The sequence below is a fragment of the Camellia sinensis genome, unplaced genomic scaffold (genome assembly GCF_055761805.1).
Source record: "Camellia sinensis isolate YWXY unplaced genomic scaffold, ASM5576180v1 Unanchor6, whole genome shotgun sequence".
Classification (NCBI taxonomy): domain Eukaryota; kingdom Viridiplantae; phylum Streptophyta; class Magnoliopsida; order Ericales; family Theaceae; genus Camellia; species Camellia sinensis.
Window position 1 is genome coordinate 16,260,001 of NW_028129474.1, and position 17,500 is coordinate 16,277,500.

A 17,500-nucleotide genomic window follows, 5' to 3' on the forward strand; every position below is an offset into this window, starting at 1 on the left:
GTCGCCCAACATGCCATGCCACGGGCTCGGCCCGCATGCCACGGCACGGCCTCGGCCCGCATGCCTTGCTACGGCGTCGCCCAACATGCCATGCCACGGCCTCGGCCCGCATGCCATGCCACGGCCTCGGCCCGCATGACATGCCACGGCCTCGGACCGCATGCCTTGCTACGGCGTCGCCCAACATGCCATGCCACGGCCTCGGCCCGCATGCCACGGCACGGGCTCGGCCCGCATGCCTTGCTACGGCGTCGCCCAACATGCCATGCCACGGCCTCGGCCCGCATGCCATGCCACGGCCTCGGCCCGCATGACATGCCACGGCCTCGGACCGCATGCCTTGCTACGGCGTCGTCCAACATGCCATGCCACGGCCTCGGCCCGCATGCCATGCCACGGCCTCGGCCCGCATGCCATGCCACGGCCTCGGCCCGCATGCCTTGCTGCGGCGTTGCCCAACATGCCATGCCACGGCCTCGGCCCGCATGCCTTGCCACCGCGTTGCCCAGCATGCCATGCCACCGCGTTGCCCGGCGTGCCATGCCTTAGCCTTGGCCAACATGTCGAGCCACGGCCTCGGCCCGCATGCCATGCCATGCCACGGCCCGCATGTCTTGCCACGGCGTGGCCAAACATGCCATGCCACGGCCTCGGCCCGCATGACGTGCCACGGCCTCGGCCCGCATGACATGCCACGGCCTCGGCCCGCATGCCTTGCTACGGCGTCGCCCAACATGCCTTGCCACGGCCTCGGCCCGCATGCCATGCCGCGGCCCGCATGCCATGCCGCGGCCTCGGCCCGCATGACATGCCACGGCCTCGGCCAGCATGCCTTGCCACGACGCCGCCCAACTTGCCATGCCACGGCCTCGGCCCGCATGCCATGCCACGGCCTCGGCCCGCATGACATGCCACGGCCTCGGCCCGCATGCCTTGCTACGGCGTCGCCCAACATGCCATGCCACGGCCTCGGCCCGCATGCCATGCCACGGCCTCGGCCCGCATGACATGCCACGGCCTCGGACCGCATGCCTTGCTACGGCGTCGCCCAACATGCCATGCCACGGCCTCGGCCCGCATGCCACGGCACGGCCTCGGCCCGCATGCCTTGCTACGGCGTCGCCCAACATGCCATGCCACGGCCTCAGCCCGCATGCCATGCCACGGCCTCGGCCCGCATGACATGCCACGGCCTCGGACCGCATGCCTTGCTACGGCGTCGCCCAACATGCCATGCCACGGCCTCGGCCCGCACGCCACGGCACGGCCTCGGCCCGCATGCCTTGCTACGGCGTCGCCCAGCATGCCATGCCACGGCCTCGGCCCGCATGCCATGCCACGGCCTCGGCCCGCATGACATGCCACGGCCTCGGACCGCATGCCTTGCTACGGCGTCGCCCAACATGCCATGCCACGGCCTCGGCCCGCATGCCATGCCACGGCCTCGGCCCGCATGACATGCCACGGCCTCGGCCCGCATGCCTTGCGACGGCGTCGCCCAACATGCCTTGCCACGGCCTCGGCCCGCATGCCATGCCACGGCCTCGGCCCGCATGCCTTGCCACGACGTCGCCCAACTTGCCATGCCACGGCCTCGGCCCGCATGCCATGCCACGGCCTCGGCCCGCATGACATGCCACGGCCTCGGACCGCATGCCTTGCTACGGCGTCGCCCAACATGCCATGCCACGGCCTCGGCCCGCATGCCATGCCACGGCCTCGGCCCGCATGACATGCCACGGCCTCGGACCGCATGCCTTGCTACGGCGTCGCCCAACATGCCATGCCACGGCCTCGGCCCGCATGCCACGGCACGGCCTCGGCCCGCATGCCTTGCTACGGCGTCGCCCAACATGCCATGCCACGGCCTCGGCCCGCATGCCATGCCACGGCCTCGGCCCGCATGACATGCCACGGCCTCGGCCCGCATGCCTTGCTACGGCGTCGCCCAACATGCCTTGCCACGGCCTCGGCCCGCATGCCATGCCACGGCCTCGGCCCGCATGCCTTGCCACGACGTCGCCCAACTTGCCATGCCACGGCCTCGGCCCGCATGCCATGCCACGGCCTCGGCGCGCATGACATGCCACGGCCTCGGCCCGCATGCCATGCTACGGCGTCGCCCAACATGCCATGCCACGGCCTCGGCCCGCATGCCATGCCACGGCCTCGGCCCGCATGCCATGCCACGGCCTCGGCCCGCATGACAGGCCACGGCCTCGGACCGCATGCCTTGCTACGGCGTCGCCCAACATGCCATGCCACGGCCTCGGCCCGCATGCCATGCCACGGCCTCGGCCCGCATGCCACGGCACGGCCTCGGCCCGCATGCCTTGCTACGGCGTCGCCCAACATGCCATGCCACGGCCTCGGCCCGCATGCCATGCCACGGCCTCGGCCCGCATGACATGCCACGGCCTCGGACCGCATGCCTTGCTACGGCGTCGCCCAACATGCCATGCCACAGCCTCGGCCCGCATGCCGTGCCACGGCCTCGGCCTCGGCCCGCATGCCTTGCTACGACGTTGGCCAACATGCCATGCCACGGCCCCGGCCCGCATGCCATGCCACCGCGTTGCCCGGCGTGCCATGCCTTAGCCTTGGCCAACATGTCGTGCCACGGCCTCGGCCCGCATGCCATGCCATGCCACGGCCCTCATGTCTTGCCACGGCGTTGCCAAACATGCCATGCCACGGCCTCGGCCCGCATGCCTTGCTACGGCGTCGCCCAACATGCCATGACATGCCACGGCCTCGGCCCGCATGCCTTGCTACGGCGTCGCCCAACATGCCATGCCACGGCCTCGGCCCGCATGCCATGCCACGGCCTCGGCCCGCATGCCTTGCGACGGCGTCGCCCAACATGCCATGCCACGGCCTCTGCCCGCATGCCATGCCACGGCCTCGGCCCGCGTGACATGCCACGGCCTCGGCCCGCATGCCTTGCCACGACGTCGCCCAACTTGCCATGCCACGGCCTCGGCCCGCATGCCATGCCACGGCCTCGGCTCGCATGACATGCCACGGCCTCGGCCCGCATGCCTTGCTACGGCGTCGCCCAACATGCCATGCCACGGCCTCGGCCCGCATGCCATGCCATGGCCTCGGCCCGCATGACATGCCACGGCCTCGGACCGCATGCCTTGCTACGGCGTCGCCCAACATGCCATGCCACGGCCCCGGCCCGCATGCCTTGCCACCGCGTTGCCCGGCGTGCCATGCCACCGCGTTGCCCGGCGTGCCATGCCTTAGCCTTGGCCAACATGTCGTGCCACGGCCTCGGCCCGCATGCCATGCCATGCCACGGCCCGCATGTCTTGCCACGGCGTTGCCAAACATGCCATGCCACGGCCTCGGCCCGCATGCCTTGCCACGGCCTCGGCCAACATGCCATGCCACGGCCTCGGCCCGCATGCCATGCCACGGCCTCGGCCCGCATGACATGCCACGGCCTCGGCCCGCATGCCTTGCTACGGCGTCGCCCAACATGCCATGCCACGGCCTCGGCCCGCATGCCATGCCACGGCCTCGGCCCGCATGCCCTTCTACGGCGTTGCCCAACATGCCATGCCACGGCCTCGGCCCGCATGCCTTGCCACCGCGTTGCCCAGCATGCCATGCCACCGCGTTGCCCGGCGTGCCATGCCTTAGCCTTGGCCAACATGTCGTGCCACGGCCTCGGCCCGCATGCCATGCCACGGCCTCGGCCCGCATGTCTTGCCACGGCGTTGCCCAACATGCCATGCCACGGCCTCGGCCCCCATGCCTTGCCACCGCGCTGCCCAGCATGCCAATGCACCGCGTTGCCCGGCGTGCCATGCCTTAGCCTTGGCCAACATGCCACGCCACGGCCTCGGCCCGCATGGCTTGCCAAGGCGTTGCCCAACATGCCATGCCACGGCCTCGGCCCGCATGTCTTGCCACGGCGTTGCCCAACATGCCATGCCATGCCACGCCACGGCCTCGGCCCGCATGCCATGCCACGGCCTCGGCCCGCATGCCATGCCATGCCACGGCCTCGGCCCGCATGCCATGCCACGGCCTCGGCCAGCATGCCATGCCAAGGCCTCGGCCCGCATGCCTTGCCACGGCGTTGCCCAGCATGCCATGCCACCGCGTTGCCCAGCGGGCCGTGCCGCGGCCTCGGCCCGCATGCCTTGCGACTGCCTTGGCCAGCGTGCCATGCCACAGCGTGCCATGCCTTAGCCTTGGCCTACATGCCATGCCACTGCCTTGGCCAGCATGTCGTGCCACCGCCACGGCCAGCATGCCATGCCGGTCCGTTGCCCAGCATGCCACGGCCGTGGCGGCATGGCAAGCCACGGCCTCGGCCAGCATGCCATGCCACGGCCTCGGCCAGCATGCCATGGCACTGTCTTGGTCAGCATGCCATGCCATGGCACCGCCTTGTCCAGCACGCCGTGCCGCAGCGTTGGCCAGCATGCCTTGGCCGGCATGCCATGCCAATGCCTTGGGCCAACATGGCGTGCCACGGGCTGGGCCATGCCGGTCCGTTGCCCGGCATGCCACGGCCGTGGCGGCATGGCAAGCCACGGCCTCGGCCAGCATGCCATGCCCCGGCCTCGCCCAGCATGCCATGGCACGGTCTTGGTCAGCATGCCATGCCATGGCACCGCCTTGTGCAGCGTTGGCCAGCATGCCTTGGCCGGCATGCCATGCCAATGCCTTGGGCCAACATGGCGTGCCACGGGCTGGGCGAGCACGGCATGCCACGGGCTGGGCGAGCATGCCACGCCACGGCCTTGGCTAGCAGCAAGGCATGCCACGGCCTCGGCGAGCATGCCATGCCATGCCAAGGCCAAGGCCAAAGCCAAGGCCAAGGCAGTGGGCAAGGCCAAGTCCCTGTGCAAGGCATGGCCAAGGCCAAGGCAAAGGCCAAGGCCGCGGGCAAAGGCCAAGGCCAAGGCCAAGGCCATGGCGTGCCACCGCCTCGATCGATCTTTTTGAACATGATTCTTTTATAATCTTACCCAAACCGTGCAACACAATTAAAAATGCACTACAATCAATTTTAAATGTCATTCCCTATTTTTTTGCAATTTTTCTGGAGCTTTTCGAATTTTTAAAGCCCTTATTTGGCATAAAAAAATCAAAATAAAATAAAAAAAATGAAAAAAATAATTTAATAATTTCTATAATTACTAGTGAATCATCCTTTAATTATGGGAATTTTTCCATAATTTTTTGACTATTTTTATTAATTTTTATTATTTTTTAAGTATTAATATCGAAATAAATTAAAATAAAATATTTTCTGTAAAAAAATATTTTTTTTAATTTTTTTTATGGTGTATTAAATTATTTCCTACAACTTTCATGTTGAAAGTTTTGGCAAAAAACCATTACTTTTTAAAAAAACTCCATTATGACTCCTCGAACATGCTTCATGTTTCCTCCTGCCAGATTGAAAAGGGCTTAACAGGCTATTATAAGGGGGGGGCACCTCCCTTGCCCAGGGCAAGGCAGTGGCAGGTACGCCCCATGTTGGGCGCGGCCTGGGCTGCGGCCTTGGGTTACATGCACTGCGGCTCGACCGCGGCCTGGGCTGCGGCCTGGGGCGGCTCGGCCGCGGCCTTGGGCGGCCTGGACCGCGGCCTTGGGCGGCCTTGCGCGGCCTGGGCGCGGCCTTGGGCGGCCTGGGCGCGTCCTTGCGCGGCCTGGGCGCGGCCTTGGGCAGCATGGCGTGGCATGCGCGCGGGCGTGGGCGGCCTGGCATGCGCGCGGCATGGGCAGCACGGCATGGCATGCGCACGGCCTGGGCGGCCTGGCATGCAGCCGGCCTGGCATGCCCGCGGCGTGGGCAGCACGGCATGGCATGCGCACGGCCTGGGCGGCCTGGCATGCAGCCGGCCTGGCATGCCCGCGGCGTGGGCAGCACGGCATGGCATGCGCACGGCCTGGGCGGCCTGGCATGCAGCCGGCCTGGGCAGCACGGCATGGCATGCGCACGGCCTGGGCGGCCTGGCATGCCCGCGGCGTGGGCAGCGTGGCCTGTGCGAATACCGCGCGCGTGGTCTTTTGACCACGGTGCGCGTGTTGCGCGCATGGTCGCGCACGCCTTTGCACGCCTTCGCACGCAACGCACGTCTAGTGATAAGAACCGCAGCCAAGGCAGCCCAGCCCCAAGGCCAAGGCCACCAGCATGGCATGCCACGGCGAAGGCAGCCCAGCCAAAGCCAGCAGCATGCCATGCCAAGGCCAGCAGCATGCCATGCCACGGCCAAGGCAGGCCAGCCAAAGCCAGCAGCATGCCATGCCAAGGCCAAGGCCAGCAGCATGCCATGCCACGGCCAAGGCAGCCCAGCCAAAGCCAGCAGCATGCCAAGCCAAGGCCAAGGCCAGCAGCATGCCATGCCACGGCCAAGGCAGCCCAGCCAAAGCCAGCAGCATGCCATGCCAAGGCCTAGGCCAGCAGCATGCCATGCCACGGCCAAGGCAGGCAAGCCAAAGCCAGCAGCATGCCATGCCAAGGCCAAGGCCAGCAGCATGCCATGCCACGGCCAAGGCAGCCCAGCCAAAGCCAGCAGCATGCCATGCCAAGGCCTAGGCCAGCAGCATGCCATGCCACGGCCAAGGCAGGCCAGCCAAAGCCAGCAGCATGCCATGCCAAGGCCAAGGCCAGCAGCATGCCATGCCACGGCCAAGGCAGCCCAGCCAAAGCCAGCAGCATGCCATGCCAAGGCCTAGGCCAGCAGCATGCCATGCCACGGCCAAGGCAGGCAAGCCAAAGCCAGCAGCATGCCATGCCAAGGCCATGGCCAGCAGCATGCCATGCCACGGCCAAGGCAGCCCAGCCAAAGCCAGCAGCATGCCATGCCAAGGCCAAGGCCAGCAGCATGCCATGCCACGGCCAAGGCAGCCCAGCCAAAGCCAGCAGCATGCCATGCCAAGGCCTAGGCCAGCAGCATGCCATGCCACGGCCAAGGCAGGCCAGCCAAAGCCAGCAGCATGCCATGCCAAGGCCAAGGCCAGCAGCATGCCATGCCACGGCCAAGGCAGCCCAACCAAACCCAGCAGCATGCCATGCCAAGGCCTAGGCCAGCAGCATGCCATGCCACGGCCAAGGCAGGCCAGCCAAAGCCAGCAGCATGCCATGCCAAGGCCTAGGCCACCAGCATGCCATGCCACGGCCAAGGCAGCCCAGCCAAAGCCAGCAGCATGCCATGCCAAGGCCAAGGCCAGCAGCATGCCATGCCACGGCCAAGGCAGCCCAGCCAAAGCCAGCAGCATGCCATGCCAAGGCCTAGGCCAGCAGCATGCCATGCCACGGCCAAGGCAGGCAAGCCAAAGCCAGCAGCATGCCATGCCAAGGCCAAGGCCAGCAGCATGCCATGCCACGGCCAAGGCAGCCCAGCCAAAGCCAGCAGCATGCCATGCCAAGGCCTAGGCCAGCAGCATGCCATGCCACGGCCAAGGCAGGCCAGCCAAAGCCAGCAGCATGCCATGCCAAGGCCAAGGCCAGCAGCATGCCATGCCACGGCCAAGGCAGCCCAGCCAAAGCCAGCAGCATGCCATGCCAAGGCCTAGGCCAGCAGCATGCCATGCCACGGCCAAGGCAGGCAAGCCAAAGCCAGCAGCATGCCATGCCAAGGCCATGGCCAGCAGCATGCCATGCCACGGCCAAGGCAGCCCAGCCAAAGCCAGCAGCATGCCATGCCAAGGCCAAGGCCAGCAGCATGCCATGCCACGGCCAAGGCAGCCCAGCCAAAGCCAGCAGCATGCCATGCCAAGGCCTAGGCCAGCAGCATGCCATGCCACGGCCAAGGCAGGCCAGCCAAAGCCAGCAGCATGCCATGCCAAGGCCAAGGCCAGCAGCATGCCATGCCACGGCCAAGGCAGCCCAACCAAAGCCAGCAGCATGCCATGCCAAGGCCTAGGCCAGCAGCATGCCATGCCACGGCCAAGGCAGGCCAGCCAAAGCCAGCAGCATGCCATGCCAAGGCCTAGGCCACCAGCATGCCATGCCACGGCCAAGGCAGCCCAGCCAAAGCCAGCAGCATGCCATGCCAAGGCCAAGGCCAGCAGCATGCCATGCCACGGCCAAGGCAGCCCAGCCAAAGCCAGCAGCATGCCATGCCAAGGCCTAGGCCAGCAGCATGCCATGCCACGGCCAAGGCAGGCAAGCCAAAGCCAGCAGCATGCCATGCCAAGGCCATGGCCAGCAGCATGCCATGCCACGGCCAAGGCAGCCCAGCCAAAGCCAGCAGCATGCCATGCCAAGGCCAAGGCCAGCAGCATGCCATGCCACGGCCAAGGCAGCCCAGCCAAAGCCAGCAGCATGCCATGCCAAGGCCTAGGCCAGCAGCATGCCATGCCACGGCCAAGGCAGGCCAGCCAAAGCCAGCAGCATGCCATGCCAAGGCCAAGGCCAGCAGCATGCCATGCCACGGCCAAGGCAGCCCAACCAAACCCAGCAGCATGCCATGCCAAGGCCTAGGCCAGCAGCATGCCATGCCACGGCCAAGGCAGGCCAGCCAAAGCCAGCAGCATGCCATGCCAAGGCCTAGGCCACCAGCATGCCATGCCACGGCCAAGGCAGCCCAGCCAAAGCCAGCAGCATGCCATGCCAAGGCCAAGGCCAGCAGCATGCCATGCCACGGCCAAGGCAGCCCAGCCAAAGCCAGCAGCATGCCATGCCAAGGCCTAGGCCAGCAGCATGCCATGCCACGGCCAAGGCAGGCAAGCCAAAGCCAGCAGCATGCCATGCCAAGGCCAAGGCCAGCAGCATGCCATGCCACGGCCAAGGCAGCCCAGCCAAAGCCAGCAGCATGCCATGCCAAGGCCTAGGCCAGCAGCATGCCATGCCACGGCCAAGGCAGGCCAGCCAAAGCCAGCAGCATGCCATGCCAAGGCCAAGGCCAGCAGCATGCCATGCCACGGCCAAGGCAGCCCAGCCAAAGCCAGCAGCATGCCATGCCAAGGCCTAGGCCAGCAGCATGCCATGCCACGGCCAAGGCAGGCAAGCCAAAGCCAGCAGCATGCCATGCCAAGGCCATGGCCAGCAGCATGCCATGCCACGGCCAAGGCAGCCCAGCCAAAGCCAGCAGCATGCCATGCCAAGGCCAAGGCCAGCAGCATGCCATGCCACGGCCAAGGCAGCCCAGCCAAAGCCAGCAGCATGCCATGCCAAGGCCTAGGCCAGCAGCATGCCATGCCACGGCCAAGGCAGGCCAGCCAAAGCCAGCAGCATGCCATGCCAAGGCCAAGGCCAGCAGCATGCCATGCCACGGCCAAGGCAGCCCAACCAAAGCCAGCAGCATGCCATGCCAAGGCCTAGGCCAGCAGCATGCCATGCCACGGCCAAGGCAGGCCAGCCAAAGCCAGCAGCATGCCATGCCAAGGCCTAGGCCACCAGCATGCCATGCCACGGCCAAGGCAGCCCAGCCAAAGCCAGCAGCATGCCATGCCAAGGCCAAGGCCAGCAGCATGCCATGCCACGGCCAAGGCAGCCCAGCCAAAGCCAGCAGCATGCCATGCCAAGGCCTAGGCCAGCAGCATGCCATGCCACGGCCAAGGCAGGCAAGCCAAAGCCAGCAGCATGCCATGCCAAGGCCATGGCCAGCAGCATGCCATGCCACGGCCAAGGCAGCCCAGCCAAAGCCAGCAGCATGCCATGCCAAGGCCAAGGCCAGCAGCATGCCATGCCACGGCCAAGGCAGCCCAGCCAAAGCCAGCAGCATGCCAAGCCAAGGCCAAGGCCAGCAGCATGCCATGCCACGGCCAAGGCAGCCCAGCCAAAGCCAGCAGCATGCCATGCCAAGGCCTAGGCCAGCAGCATGCCATGCCACGGCCAAGGCAGGCAAGCCAAAGCCAGCAGCATGCCATGCCAAGGCCAAGGCCAGCAGCATGCCATGCCACGGCCAAGGCAGCCCAGCCAAAGCCAGCAGCATGCCATGCCAAGGCCTAGGCCAGCAGCATGCCATGCCACGGCCAAGGCAGGCCAGCCAAAGCCAGCAGCATGCCATGCCAAGGCCAAGGCCAGCAGCATGCCATGCCACGGCCAAGGCAGCCCAGCCAAAGCCAGCAGCATGCCATGCCAAGGCCTAGGCCAGCAGCATGCCATGCCACGGCCAAGGCAGGCAAGCCAAAGCCAGCAGCATGCCATGCCAAGGCCATGGCCAGCAGCATGCCATGCCACGGCCAAGGCAGCCCAGCCAAAGCCAGCAGCATGCCATGCCAAGGCCAAGGCCAGCAGCATGCCATGCCACGGCCAAGGCAGCCCAGCCAAAGCCAGCAGCATGCCATGCCAAGGCCTAGGCCAGCAGCATGCCATGCCACGGCCAAGGCAGGCCAGCCAAAGCCAGCAGCATGCCATGCCAAGGCCAAGGCCAGCAGCATGCCATGCCACGGCCAAGGCAGCCCAACCAAAGCCAGCAGCATGCCATGCCAAGGCCTAGGCCAGCAGCATGCCATGCCACGGCCAAGGCAGGCCAGCCAAAGCCAGCAGCATGCCATGCCAAGGCCTAGGCCACCAGCATGCCATGCCACGGCCAAGGCAGCCCAGCCAAAGCCAGCAGCATGCCATGCCAAGGCCAAGGCCAGCAGCATGCCATGCCACGGCCAAGGCAGCCCAGCCAAAGCCAGCAGCATGCCATGCCAAGGCCTAGGCCAGCAGCATGCCATGCCACGGCCAAGGCAGGCAAGCCAAAGCCAGCAGCATGCCATGCCAAGGCCATGGCCAGCAGCATGCCATGCCACGGCCAAGGCAGCCCAGCCAAAGCCAGCAGCATGCCATGCCAAGGCCAAGGCCAGCAGCATGCCATGCCACGGCCAAGGCAGCCCAGCCAAAGCCAGCAGCATGCCAAGCCAAGGCCAAGGCCAGCAGCATGCCATGCCACGGCCAAGGCAGCCCAGCCAAAGCCAGCAGCATGCCATGCCAAGGCCTAGGCCAGCAGCATGCCATGCCACGGCCAAGGCAGGCAAGCCAAAGCCAGCAGCATGCCATGCCAAGGCCAAGGCCAGCAGCATGCCATGCCACGGCCAAGGCAGCCCAGCCAAAGCCAGCAGCATGCCATGCCAAGGCCTAGGCCAGCAGCATGCCATGCCACGGCCAAGGCAGGCCAGCCAAAGCCAGCAGCATGCCATGCCAAGGCCAAGGCCAGCAGCATGCCATGCCACGGCTAAGGCAGCCCAGCCAAAGCCAGCAGCATGCCATGCCAAGGCCTAGGCCAGCAGCATGCCATGCCACGGCCAAGGCAGGCAAGCCAAAGCCAGCAGCATGCCATGCCAAGGCCATGGCCAGCAGCATGCCATGCCACGGCCAAGGCAGCCCAGCCAAAGCCAGCAGCATGCCATGCCAAGGCCAAGGCCAGCAGCATGCCATGCCACGGCCAAGGCAGCCCAGCCAAAGCCAGCAGCATGCCATGCCAAGGCCTAGGCCAGCAGCATGCCATGCCACGGCCAAGGCAGGCCAGCCAAAGCCAGCAGCATGCCATGCCAAGGCCAAGGCAGGCCAGCCAAAGCCAGCAGCATGCCATGCCAAGGCCAAGGCCAGCAGCATGCCATGCCACGGCCAAGGCAGCCCAACCAAAGCCAGCAGCATGCCATGCCAAGGCCTAGGCCAGCAGCATGCCATGCCACGGCCAAGGCAGGCCAGCCAAAGCCAGCAGCATGCCATGCCAAGGCCTAGGCCACCAGCATGCCATGCCACGGCCAAGGCAGCCCAGCCAAAGCCAGCAGCATGCCATGCCAAGGCCAAGGCCAGCAGCATGCCATGCCACGGCCAAGGCAGCCCAGCCAAAGCCAGCAGCATGCCATGCCAAGGCCTAGGCCAGCAGCATGCCATGCCACGGCCAAGGCAGGCAAGCCAAAGCCAGCAGCATGCCATGCCAAGGCCATGGCCAGCAGCATGCCATGCCACGGCCAAGGCAGCCCAGCCAAAGCCAGCAGCATGCCATGCCAAGGCCAAGGCCAGCAGCATGCCATGCCACGGCCAAGGCAGCCCAGCCAAAGCCAGCAGCATGCCATGCCAAGGCCTAGGCCAGCAGCATGCCATGCCACGGCCAAGGCAGGCCAGCCAAAGCCAGCAGCATGCCATGCCAAGGCCAAGGCCAGCAGCATGCCATGCCACGGCCAAGGCAGCCCAACCAAAGCCAGCAGCATGCCATGCCAAGGCCTAGGCCAGCAGCATGCCATGCCACGGCCAAGGCAGGCCAGCCAAAGCCAGCAGCATGCCATGCCAAGGCCTAGGCCACCAGCATGCCATGCCACGGCCAAGGCAGCCCAGCCAAAGCCAGCAGCATGCCATGCCAAGGCCAAGGCCAGCAGCATGCCATGCCACGGCCAAGGCAGCCCAGCCAAAGCCAGCAGCATGCCATGCCAAGGCCTAGGCCAGCAGCATGCCATGCCACGGCCAAGGCAGGCCAGCCAAAGCCAGCAGCATGCCATGCCAAGGCCTAGGCCAGCAGCATGCCATGCCACGGCCAAGGCAGCCCAGCCAAAGCCAGCAGCATGCCATATCACGGCCAAGGGCAGCAGCATGCCATGCCACGGCCAAGGCAGCCCAGCCAAAGCCAGCAGCATGCCATGCCATGGCCTAGGCCAGCAGCATGCCATGCCACGGCCAAGGCAGGCCAGCCAAAGCCAGCAGCATGCCATGCCAAGGCCAAGGCCAGCAGCATGCCATGCCACGGCCAAGGCAGGCCAGCCAAAGCCAGCAGCATGCCATGCCAAGGCCTAGGCCAGCAGCATGCCATGCCACGGCCAAGGCAGCCCAGCCAAAGCCAGCAGCATGCCATATCAAGGCCAAGGCCAGCAGCATGCCATGCCACGGCCAAGGCAGCCCAGCCAAAGCCAGCAGCATGCCATGCCATGGCCTAGGCCAGCAGCATGCCATGCCACGGCCAAGGCAGGCCAGCCAAAGCCAGCAGCATGCCATGCCAAGGCCTAGGCCAGCAGCATGCCATGCCACGGCCAAAACAGGCCAGCCAAAGCCAGCAGCATGCCATGCCAAGGCCTAGGCCAGCAGCATGCCATGCCACGGCCAAGGCAGGCCAGCCAAAGCCAGCAGCATGCCATGCCAAGGCCAAGGCCAGCAGCATGCCATGCCACGGCCAAGGCAGCCCAGCCAAAGCCAGCAGCATGCCATATCAAGGCCAAGGCCAGCAGCATGCCATGCCACGGCCAAGGCAGCCCAGCCAAAGCCAGCAGCATGCCATGCCATGCCTAGGCCAGCAGCATGCCATGCCACGGCCAAGGCAGGCCAGCCAAAGCCAGCAGCATGCCATGCCAAGGCCTAGGCCAGCAGCATGCCATGCCACGGCCAAGGCAGGCCAGCCAAAGCCAGCAGCATGCCATGCCAAGGCCAAGGCCAGCAGCATGCCATGCCAAGGCCAAGGCCAGCAGCATGCCATGCCACGGCCAAGGCTGCCAGCCAAAGCCAGCAGCATGCCATGCCAAGGCCTAGGCCAGCAGCATACCATGCCAAGGCCTAGGCCAGCAGCATGCCATGCCACGGCCAAGGCAGCCCAGCCAAAGCCAGCAGCATGCCATGCCAAGGCCTAGGCCAGCAGCATGCCATGCCACGGCCAAGGCAGCCCAGCCAAAGCCAGCAGCATGCCATGCCAAGGCCAAGGCCAGCAGCATGCCATGCCACGGCCAAGGCAGCCCAGCCAAAGCCAGCAGCATGCCATGCCAAGGCCAAGGCCAGCAGCATGCCATGCCACGGCCAAGGCAGCCCAGCCAAAGCCAGCAGCATGCCATGCCAAGGCCTAGGCCAGCAGCATGCCATGCCACGGCCAAGGCAGGCCAGCCAAAGCCAACAACATGGCATGCCAAGGCCAAGGCCAGCAGCATGCCATGCCACGGCCAAGGCAGCCCAGCCAAAGCCAGCAGCATTGCATGCCAAGGCCTAGGCCAGCAGCATGCCATGCCACGGCCAAGGCAGGCCAGCCAAAGCCAGCAGCATGCCATGCCAAGGCCAAGGCCAGCAGCATGCCATGCCACGGCCAAGGCAGCCCAACCAAAGCCAGCAGCATGCCATGCCAAGGCTTAGGCCAGCAGCATGCCATGCCACGGCCAAGGCAGGCCAGCCAAAGCCAGCAGCATGCCATGCCAAGGCCTAGGCCACCAGCATGCCATGCCACGGCCAAGGCAGCCCAGCCAAAGCCAGCAGCATGCCATGCCAAGGCCAAGGCCAGCAGCATGCCATGCCACGGCTAAGGCAGCCCAGCCAAAGCCAGCAGCATGCCATGCGAAGGCCTAGGCCAGCAGCATGCCATGCCACGGCCAACGCAGGCCAGCCAAAGCCAGCAGCATGCCATGCCAAGGCCTAGGCCAGCAGCATGCCATGCCACGGCCAAGGCAGCCCAGCCAAAGCCAGCAGCATGCCATATCAAGGCCAAGGGCAGCAGCATGCCATGCCACGGCCAAGGCAGCCCAGCCAAAGCCAGCAGCATGCCATGCCATGGCCTAGGCCAGCAGCATGCCATGCCACGGCCAAGGCAGGCCAGCCAAAGCCAGCAGCATGCCATGCCAAGGCCAAGGCAGCCCAGCCAAAGCCAGCAGCATGCCATGCCAAGGCCTAGGCCAGCAGCATGCCATGCCACGGCCAAGGCAGCCCAGCCAAAGCCAGCAGCATGCCATATCAAGGCCAAGGCCAGCAGCATGCCATGCCACGGCCAAGGCAGCCCAGCCAAAGCCAGCAGCATGCCATGCCATGCCTAGGCCAGCAGCATGCCATGCCACGGCCAAGGCAGGCCAGCCAAAGCCAGCAGCATGCCATGCCAAGGCCTAGGCCAGCAGCATGCCATGCCACGGCCAAGGCAGGCCAGCCAAAGCCAGCAGCATGCCATGCCAAGGCCAAGGCCAGCAGCATGCCATGCCACGGCCAAGGCAGGCCAGCCAAAGCCAGCAGCATGCCATGCCAAGGCCAAGGCCAGCAGCATGCCATGCCACGGCCAAGGCTGCCAGCCAAAGCCAGCAGGATGCCATGCCAAGGCCTAGGCCAGCAGCATGCCATGCCACGGCCAAGGCAGCCCAGCCAAAGCCAGCAGCATGCCATGCCAAGGCCTAGGCCAGCAGCATGCCATGCCACGGCCAAGGCAGCCCAGCCAAAGCCAGCAGCATGCCATGCCACGGCCAAGGCAGCCCAGCCAAAGCCAGCAGCATGCCATGCCAAGGCCAAGGCCAAGGCCAGCAGCATGCCATGCCACGGCCAAGGCCAAGGCCAAGGCAGCCCATCCGAAGCCAGCAACATTCCATGGCAAGGCCAACGCAGCCCAGCCAAAGCCGGCGGCATGCCATGCCAAGGCCAAGGCCAGCCGCATGTCTTGCCACGGCCTTGTCCCGCAGCGTGGCGTGCCTTGGCCTTGGGCTAGAACATCGCATGCCACGCCCTTGGCAAGCAATCCTGTCCCTCGTGTAATTGCCATTTGGTTTGGCTTTGACTTACGTATATGTTGCCCTGCGAAATGCTTGTCCCTCGGGTAATAGCCGGTTTGGTTGCCTTTGACTTGCGAACACGTTGCTAGTGCTTTCCCCAGTGGAAGCTTGTTGGGAAAAGTATGTCCCTCGGAAGTTGCCTGTTGCGTTTGTTATTTGCATTCGAGCTATCCGATGCTTGCTGGGTTTCTCTAAGAGTTTTTGCACGTTCGTCGGGCTTTTTAATTATTTATTTACTCATAAAAATTATAATAAAATAAATTAAAAATAAAAAAATAATTAAAAAAATTACTATAATTACTAGTGCCTCATCTTATAATTGTTGGAATTTTTCTAGAATTTTTTGAGTATTTTTAGTAATTTTTATTATTTTTTAAGTATTAAAATTGAAATAAATTAAAATAAAATATTCCGGTGGCCAAATATTTTTTTATAATTTTTTTTATGGTGTATTAAATTATTTCATACAACTTTCATGTTGAAAGTTTTGGCAAAAAACCATTACTTTTTAAAAAAACCCCATTATGACTCCTCGAACATGCTTGATGTTTCCTCCTGCCAGATTGAAAAGGGCTTAACAGGCTATTATAAGGGGGGGGCACCTCCCTTAAGGCTGGCCAGCATGGCCAGGCCACAGGCCACGCCTATGCCTAGGCGGGCGCTTGGCACATGCCATCGCTTGGCTTGTGGCATTGGCTTGTGGCATCGAAACTACATAGCCAAGCACGGGATGCGTCGAGTGGCGGCCCGCGGCGGTGGCGGTGGCACGTTGGCCTAGGGCAGCATGCCATGCCACAGCCTTGGCCAGCAACATGGCATGCCAAAGCCTTGGCCAGCAGCATGCCATGCCCTGGCCTTGGCAAGCATGTCATGCCACGGCCTTGGCCAGCAGCATGCCATGCCACGACCTTGGCCAGCAGCATGCCATGCCCCGGCCTTGGCCAGCATGTCATGCCACGGCCTTGGCCAGCAGCATGCCATGCCACAGCCTTGGCCAGCAGCATGCCATGCCACAGCCTTGGCCAGCAACATGGCATGCCAAAGCCTTGGCCAGCAGCACGCCATGCCCCGGCCTTGGCAACCTTGCCAAGCCACGGCCATGGCCAGCAGCGTGCTATGCCCCGGCCTTGGCCAGCAGCGTGCCATGCCACGACCTTGGCCAGCAGCTTGCCATGCCCCGGCCTTGGCCAGCATGTCATGCCACGGCCTTGGCCAGCAGCATGCCATGCCACGGCCTTGGCCAGCAACATGGCATGCCGCGGCCTTGGCCGGCAGCATGCCATGCCGCGGCCTTGGCCGGCAGCATGGCAAGCCCAAGCCTTGGTCAGCAGCAGCATGCCATGCCAACGCCTTGGCCAGCAGCATGCCTTGCCACGGCCTCGGCCATCAGCATGCCTTGCCACGGCCTCGGCCATCAGCATGCCTTGCCACGGCCTTGTCCAGCAGCATGGCATGCCCGGCCTTGGCCAGCAGCATGTCATGCCACGGCCTTGGCAAGCATGCCAAGCCACGGCCTTGGCAAGCATGCCAAGCCACGGCCTTGGCAAGCATGCCATGTCCCTCGGGTAATTGTACAAGTTGCCTTGCGAAATGCATGTCCCTCGGTTAAATTGCCATTTGGTTGGCTTTGGCGTGCGAACGAGTTGCCTGTGCTTTCCTTGTGGAAGCTTGTTGCGAGAAGTATGTCCCTCGAAAGTTGCCTGTTGCGTTTGTTATTTGCATTCGCGCTAACCGGTGCTTGCTCGGCCTCTCTAAATGTTTTCGCGCGTTCGTCGGGCTTCTTGGTCCTTCGGGGGGTGATTCGTTTTGGGGGGCTGGTGCACAGTGTACGTCGTGGCGCGTGAGTTGTGTTCGGTTTGTGCGAGTTGGACGGATCCCTGCCTGTGCAGCGAACTCCACTGGTGCATTCCTCCATGTCCCTCGGGTTGTCTTCGACTCGCCTTCGGGTTGCTTGCGCTTCCCTAGTGGAAGGTGCCTTGCGAAAAGCGTGTCCCTCGGGTAATTGCCATTTGGTTGGCTTTGACGTTCGAACGAGTTGCCTATGCTTTCCTAGTGGAAGCTTGTTGCGAAAAGTATGTCCCTCGAAATTTGCCTGTTG